Source organism: Myxocyprinus asiaticus, chromosome 33, assembly GCF_019703515.2.
Source record: "Myxocyprinus asiaticus isolate MX2 ecotype Aquarium Trade chromosome 33, UBuf_Myxa_2, whole genome shotgun sequence".
NCBI lineage: Eukaryota > Metazoa > Chordata > Actinopteri > Cypriniformes > Catostomidae > Myxocyprinus > Myxocyprinus asiaticus.
Genome location: NC_059376.1, coordinates 35,436,733 through 35,460,071, shown reverse-complemented (window position 1 = coordinate 35,460,071; position 23,339 = coordinate 35,436,733). Strand labels below are relative to the sequence as shown.

The following is a 23,339-nucleotide window of genomic DNA, read 5'->3' as shown; positions in this document are numbered from 1 at the left end:
GTCCAACTCATCCATTTTGTTTTTGTATAAAACATAGTGTATGGGTTTAGAATTCTGAACTTTTGTAAAGATTTGTGTATCTTTTAAATTGTTCTGAGAAATCAGCAGCTGGAACATTCACATTACACAAAAATGTAAAAAATGTAAAAATGTAAAAAAATGCTATCAGGTGTACATCATACTTTTCTGATTAAAAGTGTGAAAATTTGAGTTTCGTATAGCATTAACTTATATCGGGCCCAACATAGGAAAACCTACTCAGTTTTTCTCTGCAAGTGGAAATTACAAACCCTCCGCTCACTAGAAGAGAAAGAGGAAACCACAGTTTCAGTCTTCCCAAGTAAAGAAAGCAATTATCCCCTAGAAGCTCTAGCATTACATTACAACCTATATTGCTCTCTCTCACAAATAAACACTCTTGCACTATATTTGCTCTTTATTTAATTCAGGGGTGGCCCTCGTATCAATTTACACTGAAATGCAAGAGGATGCCAACTTTTAAAGAAATGTTAAATGGTATTGTTCTTAAAGCAGTCTGGAAATGATGTGCTACTGTGGTTTGTCTCTTGCCGGAAACCTCATTTGATCCCTCCCACCAGAAGCTCACAACATCATAGCCTGACTGAATATACACAGCTCATCAACATGAACAAATCATCGGTATATTTTCTTAAATAACATCAGGTAACAGATTTCAGTTCTCTTTATTAAAATCGTACTATGTAATATAACTTGTAACCTTTGCCATTCCAGTGCATATGCCCATGGAAGTCATGTGACCACCATTAGAATATAGATTTTGATTGCGACATTGGGACAGTCCTTGTTTAGTTTGTTTAGTCTGTATTATCGTTTTAATACTCATAGATAAGTGTGTTTCTATAAAAGAATGTCTAACTACAGTGTTTAAAAAGCAATGGCATCTTTAAAATCAAATTAAACTGTTATTGCATTAAAATCCTTAATTTCAAATCATTTGCTTTTGCTTAATATTGGAAAGTGACTTAGTTGAGAGCTCTACATGGGAAAACACTCATGACTTTGTTTGTTACAGAAAATACAGATCACGAATGAGCTCTCACTTTGATCAAGGCAAGGGTATGACCACCATAGTTCCAATCTGTGCTGTTAACAGTCATATAGTACAGTTATAGCACAATGTTAATAATGCCCCAAACAAACCACTCTTGTAATGTTTGATGACATATTTTCTTCCTTTATTTAGCTTATTAATTTATATTTTTTTACTGCTTCTAACCTCATGATTTACTTTATGTATACATGACCAAAAATAACATTCCATTACACTGTGTAAATGTGTGTGCGTGTGTGTGTGTGTGTGTGTGTGTATACTTGTACCTGGCACCTGTACCACAGAACCACCTTAACATCAAAGCCCACCCTCACTATTACCATTGGACACATCACTGCAGAGAGTGTGTGTGCTTGCTGCTAAAGCCAGTGGTAAGACATTAACAAGCTTAAGAGGATGTTATTATTATGTAATCGTATTCTTATTATAACTGAAGACAACACATTCTTTTAATAATTTAATTAGCTTAGAAGAATGTGATGACTGTTAACAGGTAATAAGTCATACATCCTCAAACTGTTTACATATGTAAACCCTTTTTTATCAGTTATCTACTTCCTTTAAAACATCTACAAAGCTCTTAAAAGAGTTTTTTAATCATCAAGTGTTGCAAAAGTAAAGCTGATAACCTTTGCTTTAAACCTTGGTCAAGGCCTCACTTTTTTATGATGCACCCATGACTAAAGCACAGAAAATACACTTAATTTAGATGATGCAATTATCTGCTTATTTGGTCTAGGTTTCTAAGGCACCAATCATATCATAATAATTTGAATGGGATATTTCTATTTTTAGGTATTCTTCCTGTCTTCCACAGCCTGTTTGCTCTGGCATCAGAGGACCTTTCATATTGGTATCCACCAACTCACATTTTTAAGAGTGAAGAAACCATCACTGTTCACTACAGAATGAGGTAAAACCGCTGTAATAACCATACATTTTATTCAAGGAAAACTCAATACAAGTGTACACACATTTCCTACTGTTACGTACAGAGAAGCAACTGAATACTTATTTGATAAACTGATGGAAACAGAAAGATTTCTGTGATTGTAAATCAGGGGTCTCAAATTACCTGGGGGCCACTAGCCAGGAAGAGTTCTCCATTGGGCCCGTTGAACAATTGCAAAAAATACAAACAATATTACAATCAAGAATTTTAAGTTATATAAAGATATATAGGCAGAGTTATTTATTTGTATTTATTTTTTTGGTGTTGAATGTTCAGCCGACAAACATTGAAAATAAATCTTTTACAAAAAATCAAAAAATAAATACAAATAAATTCAGTTGACAAAAGAACTCCAGAAAACATTAATTAGATGTGATCTAAGACCCTTTATATACTGCATGCCATTGAATGTAAGTGGTTTTCATCAGTGTAAAATTCAATATTGCGCGTACCCTGACCTAAGATCTATTGCATGTTTACATTTGTGTTTGGGGCCTGTAATGAGCCATGTTGAAAAATGTATGTATATTAGGCTACTGTTTAAAAATATGTTTAAAAATCCTTAAGAAAATTATGCAATATTATCAAGAGTCAAAACACAAAGTGTAAATTGATTCTCAGGCCAGAAATTAACACTTGAGGGGCCGTATGAAACTATCCAGGTGTTTGAGACCCTGTTGTAAATATTTTCTCTTTGTGTTTATGCTCTGTCAAAGATTTTTCTTCTCAAGCTGGTTCGGTCAAGGGTCTAGAGCTTCATACCGCTTTAGCCTCAGCAGAGGACGAATCTGTGCTGTGCTAGACTACAGCGTCATTGACTATCTTTTTGCTCAGGTACAGATATCACTATAACGTAATGTGTTTTCTAAAGGCAATAAAATGTTTTTTGAAGGCCATACAGTACTGTATGTGAATATTAATTGTACACCCAGTACAGTATATGTATATATGTCTTGAATTGGTGGTGCTTTATATACAGACCACTGTTGTTTTAAAAAATTCCATCCTGTTGATAGGGCATAATGTCAGTGTGATTCACATTCAGATGTTCTTTACATTTCTAGGAAAACGCTTACTGGCTTTTACTGTAAAAGGGTGACATAACAAAACCATTGGCCTGGCTGTTTAAGATCACTTAAATTTCTCTCTAACATTATCATCTTGTTTCAGTCCCGCAGTGATTTTGTTTCTGGATGTGGTGGGATTTCTCCTGCTCTGAGTGTGCAGCAGGAATGTTTGGGTATGGCTGTCCTGGATCTGTGGCATATAGCCAAAGAGTGAAACCAGAGCCTTGGAGATATCTGTAGGACCACAAGGTAAAGACAACAAAACACAAAGAAAGGATGGCTGGATGTTGAGGGAGAAATAAAAGGATAAAAGATTAGGGAGATGGATGGATGGATGAAAACTGAGGGGGAATTAAGGATAAAAGGATGGGGAATTAGTGAACAGATAGATAGATGGATGGATGGATGGATGGATGTTGGGAACAATTAAAGGATAAAAGGTTGGGAGTGAGTGAAAGGATGGATGAATGGAAGAACATTGAGGGGAAAATGAAAGGATAAAAGGATGGGAGTTAGTGAACAGATGGATGGATAGATGGATGAATGGATGGATGAACATTAGGAAAAATGAAAGGATAAAGGTTGGGAGTGAGTGAAGGGATGGATGGATGGAAGGAAGAACATTGAGGGAAAAATTAAAGGATTAAAGGTTGGGAGTGGATGGATGGATGAATTTTTATTGAACCTTTATTTAACCAGATTAGTTCCATTGAGATTTAAATCTCTTTTACAAGAGTGACCTGGGCCTCATTTCCCAAAAGCATCGCGAATCCAGGGCGTGCTGAGGGACTCCAGCCAGGTCTCCTAAGCAACCAAACTGGCCCGGTTGCTAGAGTAAAGTCACATGGGGTAACCTCCTCGTGGTTGCGATTAGGGGTTCTCGCTCTCAGTGGGGTGCGTGGTAATTTGTGCGTGGATCGCAGAGAGTAGCATGAGCCTCCACATGCTGTGAGACTCCGCGGTGTCATGCACATGAGCCATGTGATAAGATGTGCGGATTGACGGTCTCAGAAGTGGAGGCAACTGAGACTTGTCCTCCACCACCCGGATTGAGGTGAGTAACCGCGCCACCACAAGGACCTACTAAGTAGTGGGAATTGGGCATTCCAAATTGGGAGAAAAGGATGGGGAGTTAGTGAACAGATGGATGGATGACACTGAGGGAAAAATGAAAGGATAAAAGGTTGAGGAGTGAGTGAACAGATAGATAACTGGTTGGATGGATGAAATTTGAGGGAAAAATTAAAGGATAAAATGTTGGCTAGTGAGCGAATGGATGGATGAACACTGAAGGAAAAATAAAAGGATAAAAGGTTGGGGAGTGAGTGAACAGACTGATGGATGGATGGATGAACGTCTGAAATTCAAGCTACTGGGAGGCTGAGTCTGGCAGATCGCTTGAGCTCAGTGGTTCTGGGCTGCAGTAGAATATGCTGATCGGCTATCCGCACTAAGTTCGGTATCAATATGGTGCACCTGGGGGAGCTCGGGAGTGTGTAAACCTCACTCCCTTGGTGGCACTAGTGCCTGAGGCTAGGGGCTGTAGCCTTTAGTCTCCTCGTTAACGCGCCCACCTCCCATACCAGAAACTCTGGTTCAAGTCCTGCTTCGAGCGGGTCAAGCAGGACCTGTTACAGTGATGCTGTGACCCAGATGGGAGTATGGTTTAGGGGGGTGAGTGTAATGGGATCCAGCTGGTAGGTAGCTGTGCAGTATGTAAACCTCACTCCCCTGGCCTCAAGAGGTGCACTAGCGACTGACACTAGAGGCTGTAGCCTTTAGCATCCTAGTTAGCACACCCACCTCCCATGCTGGAGATGCTGGTTAGAATCCCACTTGGAGCGGGTTGAGCAGGACTGGTTACATGGCAGAATGACAGCCTCTCAATTATCATTCATTTTTATTGTTTGAAAAAATGATGCAATGAAATGTAATGTGACTGAGGCTAATATTCTGTCTAACATCTCCTTTTGTTTTCCTCAGAAGAAAGTCATAAAGATTTGGAACAACAAGAGGGTAACCGAGTAAATGAGACAGAATTTTCATTTTTGGGTTAACAATCCCTTTAAACACTCCAAAAATCCCATTAAATTCCAGCTACAAGTCCTGTCTCCCAGAGACACACAGAGAAGACATACAGTGTATGAGTCGCCTGGCATGGTATCAGATCCGCAAGACTCTAAAGCGCTTCTTGAGGATGCTGGGCGGCTGCTTGGCTGGAGAACGCAGTCTGAAACTAAAGTACCTGATATAGTTGAGCGCAGTGGAGCCCTCTTACAGTTATGAATGCTTCAGTCTGCATCACTCTGGATGGTTAGAGCAGAGCGAGCAACAGAGAGTCAAAGCAGTCTAAGTCTCTGGAGAGGGAAGGGATTCAGATACAAACCACAGAGGGCCAGGTGGGTCTGCACAATCCATGGAGAACTTGTTACCTCTTTCTATAAGGCCTGTACTGTATGTATAATATATTTTAAAGTTCGTACTGCTTTAAAGGGATAGTTCACCCAAAAATTAAAAACCTGTCATTATATACTCACCCTTATGTTGTTCTAAACCTGTAAATCCAAGCACACGCTACACAACTTGCAATTGGCGCTTTGCAACACACAGTCTTTTGTTTTCTGTCGTGTTAGTCCACACATGATGTATACACCACACGATCATTCGTCCCAGACTGAAACTACGGTCCCAACATTCCTTCCCAAAATCACGCATATAGTAAAGTGGCAGTTTATTAGTGATAACATGTCAACAAACAACATGAAAGTAGGGCTCGTGCCTGTTATTTCACTGGTTTTCAGAAAACGGGTAAAAAAATTGCTGAAAATAATGTTGAGACAGTGGTTTGGGAGATGTGGGTGATTTTTTTATTTTATTTTCTAATTATTTTTTCCTTCTACTTCCCAATGCCTTTCTCTCCATTTGCGCTTTCTCTTTTTTTTTATTGGCTCGACATGGAGGCGAAGGTAGAATCCATATGCAGAACGTTTATTAAACACAGCAAACAAATCCAAAACACAGGGCAGAAACGTAATCATTGAAGCAGGCAAAGTAGTCGTTATCAAGTAATCAGTCCAACCAGACCAACAGAGCATAAAAGTATTCCAAAATTCGGTAATCCAATAAGGCAGGAACAATGGTCATAACATGAAGACAATGAAAACAGGCAATGGGAAAAACACTTGGTAAGGCAGTGAAACTGGCAACACTTTGCAAAGTAACAATAGACAGGCATGGCTATTTACGTAGTACAAACAGGAAGTCAGCATAGAAGAAACAGTTCAATGTTAGTATTCGGGAGAGGGCTCCCTCTGGTGGTCGGCTGAATGAATACCAGCCTCATTTGTTACAGCGAGTCGCAGGATGCAATCTAAGTCAGTGTTTGTATGGTTGGCTGCAACCCAAAAGTGGGTTGCAGGTCTGTTCAGATTGAGTTGCAGACAGCAGGGAAAGAACAATGCCATGGTTCTTGCTCCATTTAAATTTTTTGCCAAGACAAATTTTATGATTATCTTATGTTCTGTGCTTCATACACAGAAAATATGCTTCTCATCTGCAACATAATATTTTCAGAGTTCGACTGAAGCCTGGTTTTCGCACGAGCCATCACAGAACCATTACAGAACCACACCGGGCTTCCCTCGATATCACGCTGCAGACCACAAAACTGATGCGACCCATTTGAATTCAAGCAAGATTTTACAGTAGTAATGGTAACTGATATTTTGACAAAAATGTTATAGTTTCACATTAAGTAATCTATTAGAATCAATTAGACCCTTTATTACAATTGTGGCAGTTGTAGCTAAAGTTTCTAAATATGTTTAGGTTACTATTTTTTCATAACAAATACTATAATTTAATATTATTATTGTTTAAAAAAAGTAAACCACATGAAAAGTAAACCACAGTAATGAGGAGCCTTCCATGTTTTTACTTGTGTTTATATTGTGTTGCATTGTAAATGTAAGGGCTTTCAACAACAAACAAAAATAATGTCACTTGATACATGCCCTTATACTTGAAAACCATAAACAAAATGCGACATAAAAGAAAATGCGACCTAGGCTACATTAAATTCAGTTTAAATTTTTAACTTGGTTTGCCACTTGATGTCCAATGTAACATCTGGGTCCCGAAGCAAAACCAGATGAGAACCACTGATCTAAGACTTCTAATTGCAGACCAGTTGCCTACTCAAAACATCAAAGGAGACGAGCTTGAGTTGTGTTGTGTGCGCTAGGTTTAAAATAGATGCTCTGCAGAATTTGCACTAATGTAAAAGCTCTCTGGCATCATTTACAGGACTGGCAGACATTCTGTGATTTCCCTCAGATTACAGACATCAGTATTAAGCGTCTATGTCAAGAGCAGATGCCACTGGAAGAAAGGGTGGTAACTATCACACGCCAGGATGTCCGTTGCCTGGTAGTGGCCCTGTATTGACACACAGAATATTTGTTTTGCAGTATAAACACACAGGGCTCTATTTTTGTGAGTGTGCTATGCACAGCACAACGCGCAATGTATTTTCAAATTTTCATGAAAGCACTTATTCTAAGTGCAATTTTCATGCCAGCGCAAAGTGCAAGTGGCCGTGGGTGGGAGTGTTTGCGCTATATGTGGGTGTATGTGCAAACAGTGGGTGTATTGTACGATAATGAAGTGGAGCAAAGCACAATTTTCTATTTTCCTGAGAAATAAGGTAGGTCATTGCGCTAAGACATCTGAGAAGCAGGTCTGTTTTCAGCGCAATATCTAAATTCATTTCCTGCATTTGCTGTTTGGAGGTTCCACCAGCAGGCAGTAATAAAGTTCATGTCCGAACTCTGAAAATATAGTAGAACATCAAATTATGTCGCTGACAATTACCATTTTATGAAACAAAAATTTATGACTTTTGTCTATTGGTCATGGTTTATTTTTCAATTATTAGCCTATTATTATGTTTACATTTACATTTGAGTTTATGATCTTATTTGTATTGGTATTTTACCACCTGTTGTTGTAGAGTGATTTTTAAGTCACTGAAAAAGAGGCCGGTGGAAGAAGTTGGAGCGGGTAACATTTTCAGATTTAGGGAATTGTTTATATTTGTTTATATTATTATATTAATTAATTATTTTAATTATATTTTAATTTAGTTTGAAACATAATTTGAAATTAGAAATATTATTATTATTATTAGAAATATAAATTAATTTAATTTTTAAAGAAAAATTGACTGGTGGAAGTAATGTGCGTGCAAATATCCACAGCCTAACCAAGGACGATACAATCACTAGCCATGATTGGTGTGTCACGTGTTCAGTATGGTTAATAATACTTACATTCTTCTCAATTTAATGGAGCCTACTGTACATCTAAATCCTGAAGAGAATAAAATTTTTCATGCATATAAAAGGTGTGTAACTGTCATAGAAATAGTATGCCTGACATTCAGCAAGGGCGCAGTTAATGCACAAAAGAAGCAAATCCATATTTCTATTCTTCTAATTAATTACATACAGTCCATTTACACTACCAACTTCTTTTGAATGTGCTGTATTTATTTAAATTGCTGGAGCTTGAGGAAATGGACTATATAAGAGGACGCAGATGGTGCAATAACCAGAGAAGAACCACCGAATTAAATTGCACTGGACCCAGCCCATTAGTGTTTTGCATGTGAAATTTCACCAAACCCACTTGCGCCTAGACTTAGCGCATGCTTGCAAGAAAATACCAAAACTTCATGGCCATGCCCATTGACTTTGTGCTTATGACTTAAAGCATAGCACTGAGCTAAGCACTAGCACTCTTAAAATAGGGCCCATAATCTTCTATACTACTATCTCTTTTTTTTTTTTCACCTATTTCATCGATATCTGTCAGGTAATAGTGACTTTTTCTTCATGCCATATCATTAGACATCGCTTATAGCACCTTTAACTCTTGGTAGTATAACATTTTTTTCTTGGTGGTTATGAGCTGAACTATTTTGTTAAATTGCTTTCTTTACATAACAGTTCAACCTGAATTTTGTGTCTCTGATTCACTTTCCACTAATAGGTGGCTGAGTTTCACTGCCTGACAGAGGCTCTTTCCTTTGTTTCTCTGGTTTATGGATATTTTAGACTGACCACAGACTCAACCCACTATTTCTGCACAGAGGTGGCCCCACCAAGCTTGTTGAAGGACATCCAGAATTACTGCCATGGCCCTATCATGTACATAATCACGTGGTAAAATTAGAAAGGAAATGATAAGGCGATAAACAACATTTTTGTTGTTGTTGTTTTTAAAGGTCAGAATTTGCAGTGCACAAGCTTAAGAAAGCCGGAGCCAAAAATGGGATGTTCCTGTTGCGTCAAAGTGCCAAAGAATTTGACAAGTACTTCCTTACTGTTTGCATACAGGTACCAGTCTCACCAGTCTAATTAGGCATGATTAGTTAAAATTTAATTGCAATTCAGTAAATTATTGTTGCTGTCATACTATTTAAATTCCATCTCATAAGCTAAAAAGGACCAATTTTTAAGTTCCGAATTTTGTCCAACTCTGATCTTACTCAATGCAGCATGCAGCAATTCCTCCTGTTCATTTTTAATCAGTTTTAGATTGGCTGCATTGTTAATGAGTAGACACCAGTGTTATATTTCTCATCTTTTGGTTGTTCCAACAGACCCCTCTGGGCATGGATTACAAGGACTGTCTGATTGAGAAAAATGAGAAGTTTAATCTGGCTGGGATCCACAACTCATTCTCTAGTCTGAGACAGCTCACAGAGTTCTTTCATTCAGACCGCCTCTCATGTCAGATATCCCAGCACTCTGAGCAAGTGCTGCCCACCTAGACCAAAAGGTAACAATGTGTAACTGTAAAATGTGTCCTTTCTCCAGTTAAAAAGCAGAAGTCAATTTAATTCTATTGTAGGAAGTTTCTTTTTGATTGCTCTATGGAATACTTGATTCTGATCTTGGCCAGTTGTAGCATTCTGCGGTCAAATATTTCATCCATTTATCCGTTGGGTTCTTGATCACCCTATCAGGGTACATTTTGGGGTAATGACCGACTGACTTTATCCCGCTTATTATGTGCTTACCAAATTTTATTGAAATAAATCTTTATTGTCCACTCACGTGGAAATTTGTCTTTGGCTCCCCACTGGGTGGAATGACATACAAGGACAGGACAGAAAACGATTCAAACATGCAACATTCCAATTCACAAACAGTGATATTGTTAGTGCCATGACATTAACAATAAAATAAACTATTATATAAAATATTATGAATAAAACAATATATAAATGCAATGAATTGTACTAAAATAAATAAAAAGTGCATAGCATAAACCAAAGAGAGAATATAGTGATAAAATGAATAGTAAGATTCCAGCTTAGTATGTAAGAACAAGACCAACAAATACTCAAAATTAATTATTCAATAATAATAATAATAATAAACAGAAATAGCTTCTATTATAATTAATTTTACAAATATTCAAACAACTGTCATTTGTTATTGCACTTGTTATTTTCCTCTCATGTTGATATATACATATATATTTTTTTAATTCTATTTATAAACAAATGTCTTTCTAGTTGGATTCATTTTCATTGTGGTGTAATTAAACTTCATTGTCCTCCATTGCAGAACTTACCAACACGATAATTCTTCATAACAGCAGTTCTCCCTTACTACAGAGACACAAACCCAGCCACATGCAGTTCCATATAATTAAACATGAGGACCTCACTTGGGTAGGTTCACACTGATCATGTGTACATAAACATTTATTAGCAGGTTCAGGTAACATATTCATTCATATTTGTTAGGTGTCACCACAAAAACAACTATTTCAACAGCAAAATCTACTTGTCACTATCTGCTTTCAATTCAATTTGAAACGGCATACACAACCCATTTTACTTTCATAAAGTGATGTATTTCTTAGTGAAACAAGATTTTCACTGCAAAAATAAGTAAGATAGGACTTTAATTTATTTTATCAATATGGAATTGATATGAAAAGTGTGCATTCCATATTAGAATGGAGCCAAATGGAGGAAGAGGAATTTATCAAATTGGATAGGGCTGTCAAATGATATTTTTTTTTTAATCTAATTTATTAGATAATTAATCTAATTTATAATTAACCACATATCACTATATACTGAGGCCCCTAAATAAAGGATTTTTTAGAATATAATAATTAAAATAATTACAAATATATATAACAAATATTATAATTCAGATAATTCAAAGACATTAAATCATATGCATATATACAGTATATTGTGGCAACAGACAAGTTAAGCATTTAGACAATACAAAAAGTAGCTTTTAAGTAAAACATATTGTTCGTTTTAGTTTCATATTTTGGAACATAGCCCAGTTATTGGCCTACTTCCCTCTCCTGTGTTATTTTATTTTTTCTATTTTTAATCGTTGTACTCATGCATCAAACTGACACTTAAGTGTCTCACTTTGGTTGTGTTGTGTCTCAGTCAAGTTAAACATAAATTGCAACTTTGAAAAACCTCGAAACCTCAAAAGTCTCAATCCCTACATTCTGTTGTGCTCTGTCCAGCTGTCTTCAAGCGCAAAAGCGCATCTATGGAAGGCTATATACTGCCTGCTTGTTAGTTTGATGAGTCATATCACCTGTACAGCTGGCGCGCTGACTGCCCCCCACTGCATCAAGGTGGTACATCAAGCTTCGATGGTAGAAACATCCCTTACTGTGGAATTTATGTACAGGACGGGGACATTGTTAATTGCGTTAATTTTTTAACACTTTTTTCATTTAATTAATGGCACGAAATTAACGCATTAAATTGACAGCCCTAATTTGGCAAAATATTACAAAGACAAACGTTATTTGTATGTCGATGGAGACGATTGGTTGAAACATGTTTGGCTATTATTACCATCAGAATGGTGTCAGCAGACAAGAAAAACATTTCAGAGAAAAAGCAAGTTGTTGTGCTATGATTAAAGATTAAAAGACAATTTTCTTTTCTTTGGAATATCATGCACCGATTATGAATTATTTACAATAGCACCAGGAATGTGTACTGTATTAATTAAATATGTGATAGGTGTTTGCATATTTACTTATAGGGTGGTGAAAAGATAATGATAAAATAATGAACGAACGTGTGTAATCTCAAAACAACTGCGTCTCTAAAGGCAAACAGCTTTTAATTTCTCTTTCAACAGAAAGATAGCCTAGGACAAGGTTCCTTCATGCATATCTTTAGAGGCAGTAAGACAGACCTACGGGAGGGGGTGACGCAATCCACAGAAGTCCTTCTGAAAGTTCTGGATGCAAATCATAAAAACTGCTGGGAGGTGTGTTTTTAATCTTAGAACATACATTGGAGAGTTGCAAATCAAGCCCAAAGAGACGCGTACTGCAAAATCATTACTTAAACATCTACTTTGTCAAAGCTTGTCAGTTAATGGGAATTTCAACATTCTCCATGGCAATGATGTTCTGTTTGACTGTCACATATATTTGAAGATAAAGCCTAAAGAAATAGAAGCCTGAAACTACAAATGTCTCAAGTTTATTTCCTTGTGCTTACCATTGTATTATGTGTTGTTAACAAACCTGCCCTGAAAGGTGACAACAGGCAAACTAGATGGTTCAACAATGACAAAGAGCAATTGTTAATAATGAAGGACAAGGAGATTTCTTTTAGTTGTGTGTTTATTGGTTTTGTCTCGCTGCTGTTTTCAAGTCTTTTTTTCAGACAGCCAGTTTGATGAGTCAAATTTCCCACAAGCACCTTCTCCTGGTCTATGGCATCAGTGTGCACAAATCCAAAAGTACGTGTTTTCTTTAAAACTCACGTATCTTTTGAAGTTAAAGAACTTTTCAGGACACTGGTGCTTCAGATATAATCTTTAATGAATGTCTAAACACAAAAGAGCAAATTTATGCAATGACCTTAGTAGAGAGAGCTCTTTAAATTTTCTTGAACTCTGAATGGGTTTGGAGTGCCGTTAGTGATGCAGTTTGCCAGTCAAAGTACATGTGAAGTGTCCTCCCCCAGACATCATGGTGCAGGAGTTTTGTTAACAGTGCATTTGTTAATCTACGTTGCCTTTTATCTATAAACACTGGTGAAATGCCAATCCAATATCTGCACAGTATGTCCTTATACTGTATTTTCACAGCACTGTAAATATAAACTGTAACATTACTATTTCGAACTACTTCTCTTTACTTTCTTATGATTCTTGTCCCTCCCAAGGCTCACTGTCAATTAGGGCTGGGTATCGATACCGATTTCCCAATTTGATTCAATTCCGATTCACAAGCTCTCAATTCCAATTTCCGACTGATTCGACGCTGCATGATCCATTGGGGTATTTTTCAGTTACAATGACCATTTTGCTTACAATCTGTATGACATAATTTCTCTCTCAGCTAATGCTGTTAAATAATATAGGGGACCTTCTAACTTTCTAATACGACAATATTAATTTTACAAATTAACAACAAGGCCCAAACTATGCACAAGGTAAACTTTGAAGTAAAAAGTAAAAGACTGATCTTGGGATTTAAGAATCGATATCAAGATTGTTCAAATGAACATCATAATTAAATGTAAAATCAATAGTTTTACCCAGCCCTATGATGAATAGCCAACAAACAAACAAATATATTACTATGTTTAACCAGTGGTGAAATTATTTTTCTTGTGTGCTATGTGCAGGAGGAAAGAATATTACTCATGGGAATATTTGTGCAAAGAATCTGCTTTTGGCCAGAGAGGGTGACCCTTCCTCTGATAACTCACCCTTTGTTAAACTTAGTGACCCAGGCATCAGCATGGTCATGCTGGGCAGAGAAGGTAATTAATTATCTGTATCAAAAGATTGAATGTTAAAACATTTACAATGGAAGCACGAATCCAGCCTTATTCTTAGTTGTTGGTAGTTAGAAGTCTGATGACTTCAAGAATAGAATATGAAGATTATACTGTCCTAAAAAAACCAAAATGTAGAAACTACGGCAACACTGAAACTGCAAAAAATTGCTTCAAAGCCTTTTCATTGTCCAGCCAAATGTGGATTATAAAATAGTCTCACTCTTTCTCCGAATCTGAGCATTGTTGAGCCAAACCCGTCTGTCACTGGACATATCATAGTGTAAAGCTGGCGTCTCAGTAGCCAACTCAATTTTGGCCGAGGGTGTCACACTTACCAACTGTTGTGCTGAGATCTCACTCTCTTCAGTCAGATTCAGAATGGTGGAGGGGTGACAGACTAATGGGAGCTTCATCTCCCTCCTACTGGCCTGCTGGATTATGAAAATGACATTTATGGTTGAGACGGCCGATTTCAATCACAACACAATTTTTAAAAAATGTTTAGTCAATACGTTTTGCCTTTACGGGAAAGTATAGTTTTTCATTAGGAAACAAAATAGGGATTGTAGGCTATATTAATATTACACCAAAACATGATAAGAGAGAATGCCACTAATTGCACATTTCTGTGAATACAGTGGTTTTGGACAGAATTCCATGGGTCGCCCCAGAGGTGCTCGAAACACTTGAGATAGAGCTGGAGTGTGACAAGTGGAGCTTTGGAACGACTCTGTGGGAGTTTTCAGTGGTGGAGAAGCTCCATTGCAGGGCCTGGACCTCACACAAGTATAGACACCCTTTGTGAATATAGGATCCGCCATATGACCATAATTTCACAGGAAGCATTCCTCAAAGGGATAGTTCAACCAAAAATGAAAAATGTATCATAATTTGCTCACCCTCATGCCATCCCAGATGTGTATGACTTTTTTTCTTCTGCAGAACACAGATGAAGAATAGTAGTCCAATCAATGCAAGTGAATGGTGGTCCCAAATTTTGAATCTCCAAAAATGACAAAGTCAGCATAAAAGTATTTCATAAGACTCAAGTGGTTAAATCCATATCTTCTGAAGTGATACGATAGGTGTGGGTGAGAAACAGATTCATATTTAAGTCCAATTTCACTTCCACTTCCACATTCTTTTGTTTTTTGGTGATTCACATTCTTCATGCATATTGCCACCTACTGGTTGGGGCTGGTCAAAGGAAACTTACTGTAAAAAAGGAATTAAATATTGATCTGTTTCTCACCCACACCTATGGCATCGCTTCAGAAGATGTAGATTTAACCACTGGAATCTTCTGGATTACTTATGCTGCCTTTATGTGCTTTTTGGATATTCAGATTTATGGCCACCATTGACTTGCATTGTATGGACCTACAGAGCTGAGACATTTTTCTAAAAATCTTTGTGTTCAGCAGAAGAGAGAAAGTCATACACATGGGATAGCATGAGGGTGAGTAAATGATGAGATTTTGGGTGAACTATCCCTTTAAGAGAAAAAGATAAATGTTTTACACAACCACTTATACACAAAATGTGACAGGTACACATGCCCTAAATCTCTGTGATGGTGTAGTGATGGTATCAAATTGTATATCTTTGAGACATACCATAGTGCTGTATGTTTACCATAGTATTTCCAAAGAATAGCAAGATGGTATTACTGTCATGGTAGAGTCAATACATGGTATGTTTGTCAGTGTAGAGAAGAAGTGCACATACATAAGTAGCTGTAAGCAAGATTCAGTGTCAAACAAACACCAAATAGTTGCTGAACTCCTGCTGTCCTGCTTTGTATTCAGAAGCAGCAGTTCTATGAGCGCTTCTCAAACCTGCCTGCGCTGGAGTGGACTGAGCTGGCCGACCTCATCACTCATGCAGTACCAGCCAGAGCTCAGACCGTCCTGCAGGAGCATCATCTGCCAACTAAACAGCCTCATCACATCAGGTACGATAAATTAAGTGTTGAAGGATTAGTTCACCCAAAAATGACAATTCTCTCATTTACTCACCCTTATGTCATCTCATGTCTTCCTCTATGTGCCAAACTGGTCTTTGCTGTTCAAAATAATCTAAAAGTAGGAAACTTTCATGAGAAATGCATTACTTACAGCACGTTGAAACTGACAGTCTCTGTTCCAAAATCTGATCATAAACATATGACGTGCCAGGTTGCTGATGGCAGGGTTTTGTGTATATTATTAATAAAATAACAAGTTAATTATTATTATTATTATATGTTGAATTCAGTTGAATATGTGTGTGTGTATATATATATATATATATATATATATATATATATATATATATATATATATATATATATATATATAGCCTACAGTTGCATGCATATAGTAAATATACAGTATACAGTACATATGGGGATGTGCTTTTCAGCCATCATGGCAGTTCTAATCCTTATTCTATAGATTATGAGATCCTTCATGCGACTGGGACACTCCCCTAGAGCGATAGTTTCGGGAGAAGACCAAATGTGGTCAGAAAGCAACAGCAGGATGTTTAAGAAAAATAGCACAAGCACACGTTTCAAGCAATATGTTTCACATAAATAAGATTGTTGGGTATTAAATGATAAAAAAAAAAAAATAGATATGCTGTGTAATTAACTACAGTGAATTGTGTAATTAAGTGAACTACTCCTGTGATTAGTCACCGCAGTGAACTTGAGCCCCTGATATTTTTATACGACCAAAAAAAACAAAAAAAAAAAATCTAATTCATCCATTTTTAAGTGTGGCTTAAGTGAGTCCAAAACAGAAAGTAAAAAAAAAAAAAAACATGATTATGCAGTGTCACACTTACTGCATGTTTTTTGTATATGCATGTGTTTAGGGTAATTTTGGCAGTGTGGAGCTTTGTTGTTATGATCCATGGGGTGATAACACTGGAGATCTGATAGTTGTTAAAAACTGCAGTCTAACAAACAAGCCAACACGGCAGACTTCCAGAGAGAGATCCAGACGATCAGCTCCCTGCACTGTGACTACATTGTCAAATACAAGGGCATCTGCTATAGTGCAGGTCAGACTCTACCATCTCTTCCCTTACTTTATGTCTTATATTTATTTAAATAAACTTGATGATTACAGATCAATTTCCAAACAGTACAGTCTGCCCTTTGTGAAAGTTCCTTATTTCTTCCAGGTCGACTCAGCACAAGACTGGTGATGGAGTACCTTCCATACGGCAGTCTGATTGGATATATGGAGAAAAACAGACAGAACCTATGCAGTCGAAGTCTGTTGCTGTTTGCCTCACAGATCTGTAAGGTACAAACAGGCTACATGCACATCACACAATTTTGAGTGGTGACTATGTTCTGTAAAATATTATGCTCAAATGAACTAATGCACAATATACATGTATATTCATATATACATATGAAACAGTCTTGTCATATGAGTACTGGGGGAAAAAAATTCTGTAGGGAATGGAGTACTTGCAAAGCATGCGATATGTTCACCGGGATCTGGCTGCCCGGAATATTCTAGTGGCCAGTGACACTCTGCTGAAAATTGCTGACTTTGCTGACAAAGTTCATACCAGTGGACAAAGAGTACTACCATGTCACACAGCCAGGAGAAAGCCCCATTTTCTAGTGAAAATGTTATCTATCTCTATAGATTTCAGGCAGACAACACATTTTACAGAAATAAATAAAATGAAAAGTGGACATGGACATGTCGGACATGTCGAAGCATTCGATGAAGCGAGGGAACAATGGTCCACGTACACTACCGGTCAAAAGTTTTGAAACACTTGACTGAAATGTTTCTCAAGATCTTAAAATTCTTTTGATCTGAAGGCATATGCTTAAATGTATGAAATGAGTTTTGTAGACAAAAATAAAATTGTGACACCATATTAATTTATTTCATTATAAAACTCAAATTTAATAATAATAAAATAAAAAAAGTCTTTGAAATTGATGACTTGGACCAAATAATAAAGAAAAGCAGCCAATAAGTGCCCAACATAGATGGGAACTCCTTCAATACTGTTCAAAAAGCATCCCAGGGTGATACCTCAAGAAGTTGGTTGAGAAAATGTCAAGAGTACATGTCTGCAAATTCTAGGCGAAGGGTGACTACTTTGCTAAAATATAACACAGTTTTGATTTATTTTGGATTTTGTTTAGTCACAACATTTATGTTATGTTAACATTTATTCATTTCCATTTATGTTATTCCACAGTTTTGATGACTTTACTATTATTCTAAAATGTGAAAAAAATGATAATAAAGAATGAGTAAGTGTTTCAAAACTTTTGACCAGTAGTGTATATAGAACGATTTGAGCATTTTGTGGAGGCGAACGGCATCAGTGATGAGAAAAGAGTATCAGTGTTTCTCAGTGTCGTGGGGGCATCAACGTATGGACTCTTACGCAGTCTCATTGCACCGGTTAAGCCTGGGGCTATGAAGTATGATGAAATTGTGAACACACTGCAAGCACATTTTACCCCCAAGCCCATTGTGATCGTAGAGAGATTCCGATTTCACAAACGAAATCAAGCAGAGGGTGAAAGTATCGCTCAGTATGTGGCTGTGTTAAAGAGATTAGCAGAACACTGAGTTTGGCGATAATTTGACTGACAAACCTGGAGGCGGTACTGAGTAGGCTGGAGAAGTTTGGCCTTCGCGTGAAACCGGAGAAAAGTGAGTTTTTCAAGAGTTCGCTGAAGTATCTGGGACATGTGATTGACGCAGCAGGGCTCCACAAGTCTCCAGAAAGCTGCGTGCTATTGCAGAGGCGCCAGCTCCAGTTAATGTTAGCCAGCTTCGATCTTTTCTGGGACTGGTAAATTATTATGCAAGATTTGTTCCGAACCTGGCTACAATTCTTCATCCATTAAATGCAATGTTGCATAAGGACATAAAATGGAACTGGTCTCCGGAGTGCGAGAAATCTTTCCAGGAGGCCAAAGCTCAGTTGTTGACCTCGAGTGTACTCACTTACTATGATCAAAGACTCCCAGATAGTTTAGCTTGTGATGCTTCACCCTACGGGGTAGGAGGAATCATTTTTGGAGTCATAAAATTTCATACCTTTATGGATGCCGTTTTACCTTACTGACCGACCACCGTCCACTTACTACCATCCTCAGCCCTAGTAAAGCCACTCCATCCATGGCCCTGAGCTCCTTGGCAACATATTCACATCGACTTTGCTGGTCCATTTGAGGGGCGGATGTTCCTGGTGGTTGTCGATGCTCACTCAAAATGGCCAGAAGTCCACGTGATGGATTCCACAACATCGTCTAAGACCATTCAAGTACTGAGAGGCTTATTCAGTCGTTATGGCAAACCTGAAACTCTGGTAAGCGACAATGGCCCACAATTTACGTCAGATGAGTTTGGCTCTTTTCTAAAAGCTAATGGTGTGAAACATGTGCACTCTGCCCCATTCCACCCTGCCACAAATGGTCTGGCGGAACGCTTTGTGCAGATATTTAAACATTCTCTGAAATCCTCCTGTAGCAAGAAGACTGGATGCCTTCTTGCTACAGTACAGAAATACCCCACACAGCACAACAAGAGAAACCCCTGCTATGCTGTCCTTACATCGTAAATTGCGAACACACTTGGACTTACTGAAAACTAGTGTGGCTAATGCTGTTGATCAGGCACAAAGGGCCCAGTGTTCTTACCGGTCTGTTCACTCACAACACAGAGAGTTTGATGTTGGTGACTCAGTGCTGGTCCGGGATTATCGGTGCGGAGAGGAAAAGTGGAAAACTGCTACTGTTTCCTCTCAGACAGGACCAGTGTCCTATACTGTAGAGGTGGGAAATTCGCAACTCTGGAAAAGAAATGCAGATCAAATGTTAGACTGTCATCCTGAAATTTCCAAAGCCACCGAATTACCTCAATCAGTGGACATTCCATCGCAGACACCAGACAATGCTGGACAGGAACTGTCTTTGCCGGTCAGTGAACCAAATATGTGTGCTTCTGACCAAGGTGAAACAAAGCTCTCGGATTCATCCATTTCATCTTCTCAAAGTGTTAGGAGGTTTCCTGTTCGGATCGGCAAACCACCTAATAGACTTAATTTATAAAATGTTTTTGAGTGGGGACATTTAAGGTTTGGGTAATTAAAAAAAAAAAAAGAGAGAGAGCAAAAAAAATATATATATTTATAGGAATGTGTTTGATCTGTGTTGTGTACCTCATAACTGAGTTTGCATTTATTTGGAGTGACACCAACTAATAGTGTTCAGTTACATTAAGTGATCACGTTATTGCCATACTTTAAGTTGAATTCCCTGTGTTTCTATAAATTTGGATTTATGGGAATTTGATTAAGAGGGGAGAAAATGTGACGTTATTGGGTTAATTCATACCTGTTGCCACTGGAGGGCGCTCCAGGCTGCATGTTGTTGGGCTGACGCTGACAAGCAATAAAAGGAAGAACAAGTTGTTTTCCCCATGCTCGTGGTGTTGCGTCTGTTCCTAGAAGAAAATGCATATAATCAGTGTTATACTAGCATATTGATGCAGACATAACAAAAAGCAAGCATTTTACCATGAAGGGAACATAGCGCCTAATTTGTATGCTCTAAAAATTAATGCCAATTAACAATTAATGTGTTAGAACCAACTAAGTTAAGATTTCATTCTATTATACAGTTGGTAACACTTTACAAAAAGGTTTGATTCATTAACATTAATGCATTGGGTTTCATGAACAAAAAATAAACAATATATATTTTTACAGCATTTATTAATCTGTGTTAACGTTAGTTTAATAAATGCTGTAAAAGTATTGTTCGCTGTTAGTTCCTGTTAACCAAATGGAACCTTATTGCAAAGTGTTACCAAACAGTCATGTTGTGTTTACTTATTTAGTCACAGGAGAATTTTGTCAAAAAAAGAGTTCTGAAAAATTCCTTCTTGTAAAATCACAAGATTGCATCAGTTACTTGACATATCTGTTAAGCTTTATACAGTATGTCCATTCCTATTCAGGTATGCACCTGAATCTATATCAGAACTGAAATTCTCCCACAAGTCAGATTTATGGAGTTTGGCATTGTTCTACATGAGCTTGTTCTCATACTGTGATATCAGTCGCAACCCCAAAAGGGTGAGTAAAATCATGGTTCTGCAAAGGGGTACACTCACAGGTGAGGTAATGGATGAATAATTAGTACCATGACCTTCAACTCATACAAAATAAAAATCACTAAAAGGGTTAGTTCAACCCAAAATCAAAATTGTCTCACCTCATATTCCAAATCAGTATGACATTTTTCTTCCGTTCAAGCTCAAGCAAGTAACTTTACCAGGTAAGAAATTATTTTAAATGGTTGTGTATTAACTTTATAAAACTGTTTTATTTTAAATTATTTCATGCAGTTGTGTATCCAGAAGATAGGAAGTTACATCCAGAGTCCATCCATGGCCATCCAGCTTCATCTTTTTAAGGATAACTGGAGGTTACCAGCACCATCTCAGTGTCCACCAAAGGTAAAGGCAAAGACAAACTTCCATTTTAATGCAAAGCTGTATAAGTCAAGGTAGCCAATTGGACTGTTTGAAAAATTTAGATTTTTTACATATATGCTGTATAATCTGCCTTCAGTTCTACTTTTTATTTTAGTTCAAGGAGCAATGTAACCGATTCTTTGGTAAAAGTAGATATCTACTGACTGCTGATAAAATATGGAAAAAAATGAAATAAGGATTAAAATTTGGAAAATACATGTGATAAGAAACATGTTTTTGTTTGTTTTTTCTCTCCAGGTGAACAACATCATGATGTGTTGTTGGGAGTTCAACAGCAAGGACAGACCCAGCTTCTCCTCTCTACAGGACCTGATTGAGAATATTCTGTTAGAGGAGAGAGAGGGGGATCTAAAGGGTGATGTCAGAGTTAGCCTGCACAGATCACAGTATTTCAGCACACATATAGCTGACAAATAATTGAGTATTTTCAAGACTTATTACAGTATGATGTTATTCAGTTATGTATTCTGAAGGATTTCAAATCATATAACCACTTAAATGGACAGTTCACCCAAAAATGTCCTGCAAAACAGATTTTTTTTTTCTTCTAAATTTCTCCCTATGTGTACCAAAATGAAAGTCATATTAGTTTAGAACAAAACGAGGGAGAGAAAATAATGAATCAATTTTCATTTTTAGGCAAACTATCCCTTTAAATCCTCTGCTGCTTGTATATTAGCAATTTAAAAATGTGTTTCATAAAATACATAGGATTTCATCTGTTATAGCAAAGATATGGTTATAGTTGTCATTTGCATTACTTTTGTTTCAGTGGTTTTATTTTGTCATTAAATGCATGATCCATATCAGTTCAGACCTGTCTGTTGTTCCTGTGTTTTTATAATGAAGCTCATATAAAGACAGTTAGTAAATCTAACTGAAATAAAGTGTCCGCTATAGTATGGTTAAAAGAAGCTGCTAAATGAGCAAATAAAGTAATACACAGAAGACATTATGCACAATAAAATAGCATCCATTTTTGTTAGGTGAATATGCATATACAATGGGGTCCAAATGTCTGAGACCACATTAAAATGGGATAACATGGATCATCAGGTCCATGCCAGCTCAAATGCATGCTGTGTCATTAAAGCTAAAGGGCATGCCAAATACTGAAATTCATGTAAATTAAACTTAAATTGTTATGCTGATTATTATAATTTTTTTTAAAACTTGATTAGTGGTCTTAGAACTTTGGACATTACTGTATATCTCTATGCTGTACTGTATATCTATCTACATCTTACATTGGTGAAGAACTTCTATGTAATCATGGTAACTACTCAGCAAAACATAACACTGAAACAAATTGGTCTACAGATTTCATTAAATGACTTAAAAAATCTGATAAGATTATAAAAATACTAGGCATCACACACTTACAAAGTAAAAGGCTACAGAATATAACTGGGCATCTCACACCAAACGATGGAGGATCACACACTACCTGACTGTCAAGTCGATCTGAAAACAACAAACTCATGCAGTGCAGCAACACATGCTTTCCCTTTACTAAGGGATGCATGACACTCAGATGTAAACAAACATGGATGCTCAGCTGGCTGTTTTGTTGATATTCTGTGAAATCTGTCAGTTCCTTCTGGCCCAAAATCTGCAAACTGGAGCTAACGAGCTGTGATGAGGCAGATGAGGAATGAGGATCTAAATGCAGCTTTTAATGAAACAAAAGATAAACAAGGTATCTCAGAATAAAAGGAAACAAAGGAACCAGGCACAGAACATGACAACATGTGAAGACTGACAAAGAAACCAGGGGAAACAAGGGCTTAAATACACAAGGGCAAACAAGGGAACGAGGAAC

General features: G+C 37.3%; 1 pseudogene; it reads left to right on the top strand.

Annotated features, from left to right (window-relative positions):
- The first annotated feature begins 1,354 nt into the window (after window positions 1-1,354).
- Window positions 1,355-22,235, top strand: LOC127424081 (tyrosine-protein kinase JAK2-like; annotated as a pseudogene).
- The last annotated feature ends 1,104 nt before the right edge of the window (window positions 22,236-23,339 follow it).